The sequence below is a fragment of the Tamandua tetradactyla genome, chromosome 1 (assembly GCF_023851605.1).
Source record: "Tamandua tetradactyla isolate mTamTet1 chromosome 1, mTamTet1.pri, whole genome shotgun sequence".
Classification (NCBI taxonomy): Eukaryota; Metazoa; Chordata; class Mammalia; order Pilosa; family Myrmecophagidae; genus Tamandua; species Tamandua tetradactyla.
The window spans coordinates 209,247,406-209,261,706 of NC_135327.1; the positions used below are offsets into that span (position 1 = coordinate 209,247,406).

The 14,301-nt window shown below is 40.4% G+C and overlaps 1 protein-coding gene across 17 annotated transcripts in view; it reads left to right on the top strand.

The window, feature by feature from the left end:
* Positions 1 to 14,301, top strand: part of LOC143675886 (GTP-binding protein 4-like) — an 88,276-nt gene that overhangs the window by 33,441 nt on the left and 40,534 nt on the right. For 5 of the 17 annotated variants that reach the window (XM_077151802.1, XM_077151822.1, XM_077151840.1 and 2 more), the window contains one exon: positions 70 to 7,867. The exons of 10 other annotated variants lie outside the window; for them this stretch is intronic. The gene's annotated coding sequence lies outside the window, so the exon portion shown is untranslated. Of the gene's footprint in view, positions 1 to 69; positions 7,868 to 14,301 lie in introns of those variants that run through there. 2 more of the 17 variants (XM_077151805.1, XM_077151808.1) reach the window with 2 other exon arrangements.

The following is a 14,301-nucleotide window of genomic DNA, read 5'->3' on the forward strand; positions in this document are numbered from 1 at the left end:
ATGTAAGAGTCACCCTTAGAGAACCTCTTTTGTTGCTCACATGTGGCCACTCTCTCTAACCCAACTCAGCAGGTGAACTCACTGTCCTCCGGACTAGGTGGAACATGACTTCCAGAGCATAAAATTCCCTTGCAATGTGGGACAGAATACCCAGGATTCACCAGGACCTGGCATCATGGTATTGAGAAAGCTTTCTTGACCAAAAGGGGGAAGAGAGAAATGAAACAGAATAAAATTTCAGTGGCTGAGAGATTTCCAACAATCGACAGGATACCCTGGAGGTTATTTTTATGCATTTTATAGATATCCTTTTTTAGTTTATATGTATTGGAGTGGCTGGAGGGAAGTAACTGAAATTGTTGAGATGTGTGCCAGTAGCCTTGATTCTTAAAGATGACTGTGTAATGATATAGGTTTTACAATGTGACTGTGTGATTGTCAAAACCTTGTGTCTAATCTTCCTTTTATCCAGGGTATGGACAGATGGGTAAAAAAAGAATGGATAAAAGTAAAAAACAGAGGAAAGGGTAAAATAAATTGCGTAAACTGAAATATTAGTGGTTAGTAGGAGGGAGGGGTAAGGGGTTTTTTTTTTTTGGAATATATGAGTTTTTCCTTTTTTCTTTTTATTGCTTTTTCTGGAGTGATGTAAATGTTCTAAAAATGACTGTGGTGATGAATACACAATTCTGTGATGATGTGAGCCGTTGATTGTACACCATGTATGAATTCTATGTGTGTGAAGATTTGTCAATAAAAATATTTAAAAAAAAAAAAAGAAAAAGAAAAATATTGCTGGTAGGAAAATTTGGTTCTACGTTCTGTGACAACAGTGAGGGGTTTTCCTCCATCTGGCCATATACCTCTCCCTCAGTCATTTGGAATATGATAGCCCACTCCCACTTACAGGTCACTTGGCCTCCACAAGGACTCTTATGTGGAAGGTTTGAAATGGCTGCAGTCCAGCAATCTCTTCAAGCTCCCAAGTCTTCCCACTAGGTCTGAGGTGAAAGGAAAACCCTGTCATTCCTCCCCTCCTAGTAAGGCTGTACTGAGAGCATGTTAATAGCTCTTCCTCATTTCCAACCTCTTGGCTGAATTTTACTTTTTATTTTAATAAGCTGGCTGAGTCAGATAACTTAAGTTTTACAAAACCAGTATTTTGAAAATGTTTTGTAAGTCTGTGTGGCCTTGCTCCTTTCCATGGAATTTGGGGAAGTTAGCCTCTATAAGTGCATTAGGGTTTAGTCAAACCTAAAGCAAAATTGCTTATAATATCCTGCTAATTTATACAATTAGTGAGGAATGCAATCATGATCCCTTACTCATTGATTTTTCTCAACTTCACACATTTTTTCCTTGTCTAATTCCTGTTTCAATTCTGAAAAGAGAAAAAAACTGTAATTCTCCTGCCTGTGGCTTTGCCTAATCTTTCTTTCTAATCCAGGCTGAAAAATGAGGATGGGTAAAGATATTTCATAAATGCTTACTAAAAACCATTTTAGAGCTCAGTTCATTTTTAAGCCCTTCTCTGATGAATCATCATCCTCAGTGTCAGTAGGAGTAGACACAGTGACATATTTGGACTGTGAAAAGTATGTGTGTATGAGATGGGTAGGAGGATGACGGTGAGGGATGTCAGAAACATCTCGGCAAAGGAAAGATGTTAATGTTCTTCCCAGTAGTAGTCTCACTACCTGAGGATCTTAAGGTCATACTTGTCTTTCCAAAGTGTAGCTAGAAGAGCATTACTTACTAAAAAGAATCCTATCAGCCATTGTCCACTAAACTCAGTATTCCCTCCCTTGATACAGAAGCTCATCTCTTAATCCTGACACCTAGAATTGCAGTAATCCTCCTGCATTCTAACCTTGGCCCCCTTCTTACAACTGAGGCCCAAAGAACTTTAATCAACATTACACATGAAATGTCCCCAACCAGGGGAAGCAACATCCCAGAACCACCACACACCCACTGTAATGTTACCAATCCCTTCCATACCCTTACAAAATAAATAGCTCAAAGAAAATGAAGAACACTATTTTTGCTCTTTTAGAAGAGATGCTTGTCCCAATTCTGATAGTTAATTAAATGGTATTTAAGATAGTTTGAAACTTTAGAATTGAAGAAACTCTGATATCTATATCTATAGATTTTTTTCCTTCCTTGCTTTAATTTTAAATTTCTTTATGAAACATATAAACAGGCATTATGATGTTTACTTAGTTTTTTTTTTACACCTATGGATAAGCTAACTAAGATACCATTTTAGGTGGTCAAGATTTCTATAGGGTAATTGTAAAAATATTTGTATCTTCATAGTTTCCTAAAATCAGGGAAATATGTAGTAACATAGGTCATTACTATAGCAATGCAGATATTTGTAAGAACTTTCTACTTGATATTTTGAGAACATGCATAGTTTTGGCAGCCGATCAACTTGTATCTAAGTTAGTGTTTAATACTTAGAATTTAATGAACTTTGCTATCTGAATTTGTATATTTTTCCTTGTTTCCTTAATTTTAAATTGGTTTATTAAACTTACTGTGCAAACACAGGTTTTACAATGATTATATGGATACTTTATTTAAATATGCCCATGGTTAATCTCACTAAGATATCTATTTTTGGTGGTTCTAAGTGTATCGTTTATTCTCTTAAATAAGAAAAAAAACTTTAAATCCTTGTGTATCTAGTCTAGTTTTTCTTAGCTTTATTGAAGATTACTTGAAGTATATTGAAATATAATTGAAGTATAAATGACATACATTAAACTGCACATATATGAACTACACAATTTGATGAGTTTTGATATATAGTATACACTTGTGAAAGCATCACCACAATCAAGATAATGAACATATCAATTGTCTCCATATTCATTATTATTTTATGATAGCTGTCATAAGTTCATGTGTCAGCGTAGCCAGGTGATGGTGACCATTCATCTGGTCGGGCAAGTGCTGGCCTATCTTGTTCATATGAGGATATTTCATGGACTGGGATCATGATTATGCTGGCTGCATCCTTGGCTAAGTGTGTTTGTAATCAGCAAAGGGGAGTGTCTTCTGCAGTGAGTGATGCTTAATCTAATCACCAGAGGGCTTTTACGTAGGATTCAGAAGAGACAGTCATTCTTCATCCTTTGGCCAGTGAGCCTCTCCTGTAGATCTCATCCAGACCCTTCAGTGGAGCTGCCAGCTTCACAGCCTGCCCTATAGATGTTGGACTTTACATCCCCATGGTTATGTGAGACACTATTATACATTTTTTATCTATGGATGTCTCCTGAAGATTCTGTTTCTCTAGAGAACCTTACCTAATACAATAGCTTTCTTGAGATATAATTCACATTCCATAAAATTCACATCTAAAGGTATGAATTGTTATTATCAGATTTACATATTGTGTCACTATCTGTTCTAGTTTTCTAGCTCCCATAAAGCAATATGCCAGAATTGGAACAGCTTTTAAAGAGGGGAATTTAATAAGTAGCAGGTTAACAGTTTTTAGGCTATGGAAATTTCCCAGTTAAAACAAGTCTATAGAAATGTTCAGTGTAAGGCATCCAGGGAAAGATACCTTGATTCAAGAATGCCAATGAAGTTCAGGGTTTCTCTCTCGAGTGGAAAGGCACAAGGCAAACATGGTCAGGGTTTGTCTCTCAGCTAGAAAGGTACATGCTGAACACGGCTTCATCTGCTACCTTCCTCTCCAGCTCCCCAGGAGGCATTTTCTTCTTCATCTCCAAAAGTCACTGGCTGGTGGACTCTGCTTCATGGTTCCATGGTGTTTTCTGTTGTGGCTTCTGCTCTCTCTGAATCTCCAGCTTTATGAAAATGTTCCCTCTTTTATAGGAGTCCAGTAAAGTAATCAAGACTCACCTGGAGACATGTCTCCACCCAATCCAGTTTAACACCCACTCTTGAGTGAGGCATATCCCCATGGAGATAATCTAAAATTTCCAACATACGGTACCGAATAGGGATTAGAAGCAACGGCTGCCTTTACACAATGAGATTAGGATAAAAACATGGCTTTTCTAGGGTACTCACATCGTTTCAAACTGGCATACTATCACTATGAATTTCAGAATATTTTCATCCCCATCAAAAAGCCTCATAGCTAACAGCAGTCACTACCCATTCCTCTTTGCTCTTAGTCCTGACAACTAATAGTCTAATTTCTATATCCATACATTTATCTGTTTTACAGGTTTCAAAAAACAGAAACATATATTATGTGACCCTTTGTGATTAGCTATTTTCACTTGATATATTTTCATGGTTCATCCACATTTTAGCATAACTCAGTATTTCATCCCATTTTATGGCTAATATTTCATTATGTAGATACACTGCATTTTGTTTATCTTTTCTCCATTTGATGGACATTTTGAATTGTTTCTGTTGTGGAGACCCAGGTCCCTTGGTCCCACTCCATATTGAGATTAAGTTACTTCATGTATCTTATGTAGTGCAGGACAGAAGTTAACAGTCATCAGAGCTCCTCAGGGGGAGGGAGGAAGAAAGCATTAAAACTCCCCCCACGCCTTGATCACTGTTGATAACAAACCTCCAGACTCCTGTGTCACAAAATCCTGCTGACTACTGTTGTCACATCCTTGCCTTAAATCCTTATAAACTGTCCTTTGCACTCACCATCCATTATGGAACACTGACTTCTGTTTTCCAACAGGCCACCATCAGAAAGAATCTCCTGTTCATAAGTCCCAATAAAATCCATGCCCAATTTCCTAACATAATTTATGTGGACAGGATAACTGAACACCATAAGTACATGGAACCTTGAGTGGGGCATGAGATTTTATAGATTTGTCCAGAGTGATGCCCCAATAAATCCCAGAGGGATTTGAACAGTGAATAAAAAGTATCTGCAAAGTCCCCTTGGGGGAATGGTGAGAAAGGGAGAAAATTCAGCTTCCCCAAGTGGAGAATTCTTGATATTCTCACAAGCAGTAGGGACAGCCAAAGCAGGCTGAGCCCCCAGTCTTGGGGTTTGTTCATATGAAACTTAACCCTGCAAATGATAGGCTAAGCCTACTTAAAATTAGGCCTAAAAGTCACCCCCAAGAGAACCTCTTCTGTTTCTCAGATGTGGCTTCTCTCTCAGCCAATATGACAAGCAAACTCACTGCCCTCTCCCTCTCTACGTGGGACAAGACTTCCAGGGGTGTGGACCTTCCTGGCAACGTGTGACAGAAAGCCTAGAATGAGCTGGGACTCGGCACCAAGGGATTGAGAAAAACTTCTTGACCAAAAGGAGGAAGAGAGAAATGAGACAAAATGAAGTGTCAATGGTTGAGAGATTCCAAACAGAGTTGAGAGGTTATCTTGGAGGTTATTCTTACACATTAAATAGATAATCACTTTTTTAGTTAAGGTGTAACAGAGAGGCTAGAGGGAACTGCCTGAAAGTGTAGAGCTGTGTTCCAGTAGCCATGTTTCTTGAAGATGATTGTATAATTCTATACCTTTAGCAATGTGACTGTGTGATTATGAAAACCTTGTGCTTGATTGTTCTTTTATCTACCTTATGGACAGATGAGTAAAACACATGGAAGTAATAGGGGGAACAAATGTAAAATAAATTTAGTAGACTGAAATGCTAGTGATCAATGAAAGGCAGAGCGGGAGTATGGTATGTGTGCTGGTTTGAAAGAATGTATGTACCCTAGAAAAGCCATGGATTAATCAAAATCCCATTTCATAGAGGTAGAATAATCCCTGTTCAATATTGTATGTAATTAGATCATCTCCCTGAAGATGTAACCTAATAAAGAGGGTTGTTAAGCTGGATTAGGGGAGATGTGTCCCCACCCATTTGGGTGGATCTTGATTAGTTTCTGACATCGTATAGGAGAGGAAACGTTATGGAGAATGAGAGATTCGGAGAGAGCAGAGAATGCTGTACCACCATGAAGCAGAGAGTCCACCAGATGGAGATGAAGAAGGAAAATGCCTCCCAGTGAGCTTCATGAAACAGGAAGCCAGGAGAGAAAGCTAGCAGATAATGCCATGTTCACCATGTACCCTTCCATATGAGAGAGAAATCCTAACTGTGTTCTCCAAGTGCCTTCTCACTTGAGAGAGAAAGAATCTGAACTTCACTGGCCTTCTTGAACCAAGGTATCTTTTCCTGGTTGCCTTAGATTGGACATTTCTATAGACTTGCTTTAATTGAGATACTTTCTTGACCTTAGAACTGTAAACTAGCAACTTATTAAATTCCCCCTTTTAAAAGCCATTCCATTTCTGGTATATTGCATTCCAGCAGCTAGCAAACTAGAATAGTATGTATGATTTTTTTGTTTTCTTTTTCTTTCTTTTTCTGAATTAATGCTACTATTCTAAGAAATGATCATATGATGAACATACAATTATGTGATGATATTGTGAATTACTGATTATATGTGTAGAATGGAATGATCTTATGGTAAGAATGTTTGTGTTTGTATGTTGGTACATTTAATAAGTAAAATACATTTTTTAAAATCCCATGCCTAACCTTCCACCTAGCATAGTCTTTGCTCTTAGAGCTGCCCCAACCAAAGCCCTCCGAAAGTAGGGTTGGAACAATTGTGAACTCCCAGGAGACCGAAGAGCAACTGCCTGTAGTGGGTATGAGTCTTGGGAAGGGAGAATCCATTGGGGAAAATCCCAAGTTGGTCTCTATCACCCCTGTGAGGAGGGATGGATGCCCTCCTAGATTAGTGGGAGCCACTGTGTATGGGGACACCCTGAAAACTCCAGCAGAATTTCTAATTGTTTTGCAAAAGATAGCAGGACAACTAAATTTGAGTAAGAAGAAAAGAGACTGTCAAATAGCGGCAACCATATCATGACTTGCGGATGGCTACCCAGGCAGAACAAGCATCAAATTAGAACTAAAAGGAGATCTGCACCTTGCCCAGGCATAAATGAAGGTCTCTCTGATCACTTGCACTGAGTGAACAGTCAGTTGGAGACTCTAGCATGCAGATTATGCCCAACTCAGGGGCTATAAGTTGCCTCAGGCTTGAGTCCAGAGAATGCAAACTACTCTAGGGTGAGACCTAAAAACTGGGGATGCCATAGATTTTTCATTTGATGAAGAGGGGAAAATAAAGGGTTTGGGAAGCAGAGGATAAAATAAAGCCATCTTTGTATGCAACAGTTCCAAAGGTTACCCCTTTACTACAAAGAATTAGCACTCAATATGTCATTATCACTTTGTTTTAGATTTAACCTTAATGCTTTCTTTAGTGTTCCCTTAAATAAGGCCAGTCAACCTGTTTTGGTCTTCACCTGGGAAGGAGAACAAAGAACTTTCACTGCACTATCAACCATCTACCACAGTCTCCGGCAAAGGATTTGGCTAAGTGGAAATGTGGCATATTTCTCAGGGATTGGAGCCTAGTCATACTTAAAAATTGTTAATCATTTCTACCTTCTCTCCCTGCCTCTCATGTCTGTAGCCTAACTCACTGTTCTCCCTTCCCCCTCTCGTCAGAAACCTCCCGTCTCAGTAGCTTATCTCAAAACTACAAGCCTTCCTGTTATTCTGTCCTTGCCTCTAGCTATCTTCTGCCGCCCTTGCCTAGCAACTACCTTTTAGCTTGTGTAATTGGCTCTTCGAACCCCCTACCCTCTCCCCTACTCCTCCCCTTGTGCAACTGTATATAACCTAAGCTCCCTGTAGCCTCGGGGTCTTTAGCGCACCTGAGCAGCTTCGGTACCTAAGCTTGTCCCATGTAACAATAAAGAAGCTTTGTACTGATTAATTGGCTTCTGGCTCACGTCCTTTAGACCCCTTGCCTCCGGGCAAGCAGGCCCTGCTTACCACAGGTTATATCCCAGCGAGCTCGCCCCCCGAACCACCCGAAGTCTGGAGCCGAAACCGCCCGGCTGCGCAACCGGCACAGGCGCCAATTGCGGGGATAGCTTCAGCCGGTTGCGCAGCCGGGCGGTTTCGGCTCCAGACTTCGGGTGGTTCGGGGGGGGGGGGGGGGGGGGGGGCGAGCTCGCTGGGATATAACCTGTGGTAAGCAGGGCCTGCTTGCCCGGAGGCAAGGGGTCTAAAGGACGTGAGCCAGAAGCCAATTAATCAGTACAAAGCTTCTTTATTGTTACATGGGACAAGCTTAGGTACCGAAGCTGCTCAGGTGCGCTAAAGACCCCGAGGCTACAGGGAGCTTAGGTTATATACAGTTGCACAAGGGGAGGAGTAGGGGAGAGGGTAGGGGTTTCAAAGAGCCAATTACACAAGCTAAAAGGTAGTTGCTAGGCAAGGGCGGCAGAAGATAGCTAGAGGCAAGGACAGAATAACAGGAAGGCTTGTAGTTTTGAGATAAGCTACTGAGACGGGAGGTTTCTGACGAGAGGGGGAAGGGAGAACAGTGAGTTAGGCTACAGACATGAGAGGCAGGGAGAGAAGGTAGAAATGATTAACAATTTTAAGTATGACTAGGCTCCAATCCCTGAGAAATATGCCACATGGAAAAGCCTATTTCACTATATTGATGATGTCATGTTAATCAGTGGCTCTTTCAGAACTACAAGAAGCCCCAGGCTCATTATTATCTCACCTTGAGACGGTCAATTAATCATGACAAACTGCAATGCCTTGGCTACCCTGTCAAATTCTCAAGTGTTGTACGGTTAGGTAAGACAAAATTATTTCTTCTGCAGTAGTTGATGAGTTAAATGTTTTCCTATGCTGCATATGCCAAAACAACTAATGACTTTCTTGGGGTTGTGGTAGTATTGAAAACATTTTGTTCATTACTTAGCCCAAATGCTAAAACCTTTGTATATGCTAATTAGATAAGGTTGTACTTGGAAATGGGAGGACTTTTTTTTTTTGGAAAAAGCAAAAGGGTTGATAGCACAAGCCCTAGGGTGGGGATGGGGTACGGAGCCTAAACTGCCCTGTAAACCGGATATTGCCGGGACTAATATTGGCTTTGGTTGGGGTATGTGGCAGAGAAAATATTCTAAATGAATACTCCTTGGCTTTTAGTCACAAATATGGAAAGGGGCAGCCAAGGTACAGTCCTCTCAGTACAGAAATGCACAAGATTCTTGGACAGTGCCCTGTATAGAAAATTCAACAGTTAATGCTGCTGCACAAGAAACAGCTGTTGAAATGCTCACTATAGAAGGCAAGGGTACCATTCCCAAATCTGCTTGGTATACTAATGCATCTGCTAGCAGGCAGCCTCCCACCTGGACAGATGTAGCAATACAACCCAGTACTGACACTATATGATGGGGGACTGGTGCTGATGCGAAGCAGTCAGTGGGCTGAGTTAAGAGCGGTACAGATAGTAATCATGGATAAATCAGAAAATGTGCTGTCTGTACTGACCACAGGGCTGTTTACAAAGGCCTTATGACTTGAATGGCAATCTGGAAGAAGGAACAATGGACAGTCATATATCACAGCTGAAGCCAGGGAAGTAGCAGAATGACTTCATTGAAAAGCAGACACCAAGAGTATCAAACCCTGTGGCATCTGGACCATCAGTTCCAGCTGCCAAGCACATGCCAGAAGTTAGTGGACATCATTAGAGAATGTCCTTTGTGCTACCTGCATCGACCACATGGGCTACCACACCAGATGGGGCACATTGACCAGTCACAAATCCTGGTGACCCAATGGTAAATTGGTTATATCAGTCCCCTTCTGCTCAAGGAGGGGGCAAGTTATGCTTTTTACTGTCATGGACACAGATACAGGATTATTGTTAGCTTGCCTAGGGGGGAGGTAAACCAATGGGCCATCCTCTAATATTTGGAGAGAGTAAGCACTCTGCGTGGACTGTCAACACACACAATGATTGGGGGACCCATTTCACTGCGCAGATAGCCCAATCCTGGGCCATGGATCAGGACAGCATGCTATTGTTCCATCTGCCCTACAATCCCACATGCACAGACCTTACTGAAAGAATGATTGGCTTATTAAAGGAACAGCAAAAAGATGATAAGAAGTCCTTGCAACAGAGGACAATTAAACTGAAAGTCCATCAGGCCTTAACTTGTTTAAATGCAGTGCCACAAGCTGCAGCCCCAGCTCCTATTGAAATACTGATGGCAGGACTGAGTGAGGCAGGTGCTGAGACTATAAATTAAAGGGCCAGGTGTTTTACAGCCTAAAAGGGGGACTCATAATTATTTGTTGTTATCTCTGCCCCAGACCATGCAAGCAGGGGAAAATGAGACCCTTTGACCTTAGTGCCAACCTATGCATTGTGCTGGTTGGGAATCTTAAACCTGTGGGGAATAGGAGTCACTGAAAATATATAGTAATCTGATCATGATTTACATAAAAAAAATGCCTGTTAAAAGTTTTATCACCAATCTGGGGCCTTCTATTCTCACAGGAACTGATGTATAACTTATGCCTAAACTAACTATTGATGTCATGGAAGAGGACATTGAAAAATTGCAAGGGGAAAGTATCTGATATTAAAAACCTTCCCATAATGTTCCTCTGCCTTGAGAACCTTGTTGTTATTCAACAGAACTCTAGCATGTATATTGTTAAGCCAGCAAAAAATTACCTCTTATTGTTCCCCATAAAGATCTTTCTTTTAGCCCATAACACCCTAGTAAACACCTTCTTACAGTGGGCTTCAGCAGCAAATCATTCTCATAATCAAACCCAGTGTTGGGTTTGCAGAGACTTGCTAGGCTATTTCTATCTCTATCTCCAAACATCTGTGCCTGTATCGGCTCTTCAAGTGTCTGAACCCTCTGCTCTCTGTGTTGGCTCTTTTAAAGACTCCAGTAAACTAATTAAGACCTCCCTTGAATGGGCGGGGTCACATCTCCAGCTATAGAAAAGGTCACTCACACTCACAATTAGATGGGTCACATCTCCATGGAAACAACCTAACGAAAGCTCCCACCCTAATAGGCCTACCCTCACAATATTGGATTAGGATTAAGAGAACATGGCTTCTCTGGGGTACATAATAGTTTCAAACTAAGCACACCACCTTTCTTCGAACTGTGAGTCTGTGAATTGGGCTGTGTAGAATACTCTGCTGGCCTGGCAGAACTCAATGCACTGAAAAATCTGGAAAAGAATCTTCTAATTTCCTTTCTTGGCCATGAGAGCATCTCTTTGTGGTTGTTATCTTTATATGGGGGACTCTTAGTGTTCTGTTGTCTCTTATACTGCTGTAGAAAAGGAAGGCAATGTCTGTCCTATGGTCAATGTAGTCTGTGTGGAGGTGGGTTGTGATAACCCAAAGCTGGACCCCCTCCATATTGAGAATAAGTTGCTGCATGTAGCCACCTACAATGACCAGGACAGAAGTTAAAAGTCATCAGACCTCCTCAGTGGGATGGGGAAAAGGATGTACAATAGTATCATGGACAAAACATTAAAGCACCTCCCCATCACTGTTGATGACAAACCTCTAGTCCCCTGTGTCATGAAACCCTGTTGAAATTCTGTTTTCACACCATTATCTTAAACTCCTGTAAACTGTCCCTTGCAGTCTTTGCCCTTCGTGGAACACTGACTTCTATTTTCCAACCAGCCACCATTGGGAAGAATCTTCTCCTGTTTGTAAGTTCCAATAAAATCCATGCTTAACTCTGGGCCTAGCGTGTTCTTTGGTCTTATGGCTGCCCCAACCCAAACCCTCCTAAAACTGGGTTAGAATGTATACTTTGTTGCTATTATATATAATGCTTCCATGGGTATTCATGTATAAGTTTTTGCGTAGACATGTTCTCAATTATATTTGGTAAATATCTAGTAGTGGAATTGCCAGTTGTGTTGGTTTGAAAGTATTGTGTATCCCAGAAAAACCATTTCTTTTAATCCTGAGTCAATATTGTAGGGTGGAAAACTTTGGTCAGGTTGTTTCCATGGATCTGACCCACTCAATTGTGAGTAAAACCTTTTGATTAGATTACTTCCATGGAAATGTGGCTTCCCCCATTCAATGTGGGTCTTGATTGGGTTACTGGAGTCCTTTAAAAGAGAAAACATTTTAGAAGAAGCTTAGAGTCCACAAAAATGCATATATTTGTAGATGCTTGGAGAGCCAACAGAGAAAGCAGATGCCTAGACACAAATGTTTGGAAATACAGAACCATGTGCCTTCCCATGGGATGTTAAGAAAACCAGAACCCAGAGTTGTGGCCCAGAGGATCTAAGTGAAGGCCCACAGATGCTTACAGAGGGAACAATTGACATTAGAATCTGGAAGCAATGGAACTGGGAACAAAGATCACAGATGCCAGCCACATGCCTTCTCATGTGACAGATATCGGCCTTTCTTGAACCAAGGTATCTTTCTCTGGATGCATTAGTTTGGACATTTTTATGGCCTTAGAACTGTAAACTTGTAACTTAATACATTCTCCTTTTTAAAAGCCATCCCATTCCAGTATATGGCAGTCTGACAGCATTTAACAAAATTAAAACAACAGGTTGTATGGTAATTATATGTTAAAGTTTTTGAGGAATCCCCAAACTGTTTTCCACCTGGGTTGCATCATTTTAAAATCCCACCAGCAACACACAATGGTTCCAATCTCTGTCCACATCCTTGCCAATGGTCTAATGAGTATGATGTGATATCTCATTGTGGTCTTAATCTGCATTTAATACCTAATGATGTTGAACATCATTTTATCTGCTTATTTGCCATTCTTTTATCCTCTTCAGTAAAATGTTTGTGTCTGTTGCCCATTTTCTCTTTGGATTTTTTGTTTTGTTACTTTTGATTTTAAGAGTTCATTATATAGCTGAAATATAGTCTCTTTGTTACAGATGTGGTTTGCAAATATATTCTCTGTATCTGTAGCTTGTCTTATCAACTTCTTAATGGGGTCTTTTGCAGAGCAAAAGTTTTTAATTTTGATGAAGTCCAATATACTGATTTTTTCTTTCATAGATTTTACCTTTGGTGTTATATCAAAGAGCACTTAACCAATCTCTATTCCAAAGATTTTCTTCTATGTGTTGGGGACAATTAAAGTAGCGTGTATAAATTCCACCCTCAGTGATGCCGGAAACATGCAACATGGCCGCCAGGGCTGAAACAAAGAACAGCCTAAGCTATAATCAGCATTCTTTACGGAAGTAATAGTAGTTCGCGCCAAAAGTTCTAACCGTACATCTGCCCTCCACCCTAGCAACAGCAGTCACCAATCCCAAATCATCCCTTTGTCCTTATTCACCCAATCAGAGATCGTCACCTATTCCTACTAGCTACCCCCTCTCCTAGAGTATATATATACCCAGCCTTTTCAATGAACTTTTGCAGCTTGATCAGAATATTTGTCTTGCTGCCATTCTTCACGTCTCTTTGTCCCATTTCATTCTTCCCTCACAGGAGTTGGAGCCTCGATTGATCGTCCTGCGGGCCGGGACATCTATGTTTTCTAATAAAAATTTTTAGTTTTATGTTTAAATCTGATGATTTTTTTAATACTAGATTTGTTTTTTTGCATGGGCAGGTGAGAACTCTGCCTGCTGAGCCATGTGGCCTGCCCTAAACCTAACGCATTTTTTAATTAATTTATTATTAAAAACTTAAGAACAAACAAACAAAAACATTAACATATCATTCCATTCTCAATATCATCATATAGTTGCATTTTCATCATTTCTTAGAACATTTCCATCAATTCAGAAAAAGAAATAAAAAGACGACAGAAAAAGCAATAAAACAATAACAGAGAAAAAAAGATAATATATACCATACTCCTTACCCCTCACTTTCATTTATCACTAGCATTTCAAACTAGATTTGTTTTAACATTTGTTCCCCCTATTATTTATTTTTATTCCATATGTTCTATTCATCTGTTGACATGGTAGATAAAAAGAGCATCAGACACAAGGTTTTCAAATCACACAGTCACTCTGAAAACTATATCATTATGCAATCATCATCAAGAGACATGGCTACTGGAACACAACTTTACATTTTCAGGCAGTTCCCTTCAGCCTCTCCATTACATCTTCAATAACAAGGTGATATCTACTTAATGCGTAAGAATAACCACCAGGATAACCTCTTGACTCTGTTTGGAATCTCTCAGCTATTAACACTTTATCTCATTTCACTCTTCCCCCTTTTGGTCGAGAAGGTTTTCTCAATCCCTTGATGCTGAGTCTCAGCTCATTCCAGGATTTCTGTCCCACATTGCCAGAAGGTCCACACCCCTGGGTGTCATATCCCACATAGGAGGAGGGTGGTGAGTTTGCTTCTTGTGTTGGCTGTAGAGAGAGAGGCCACATCTGAGCAACAAAAGAGGCTCTATTGG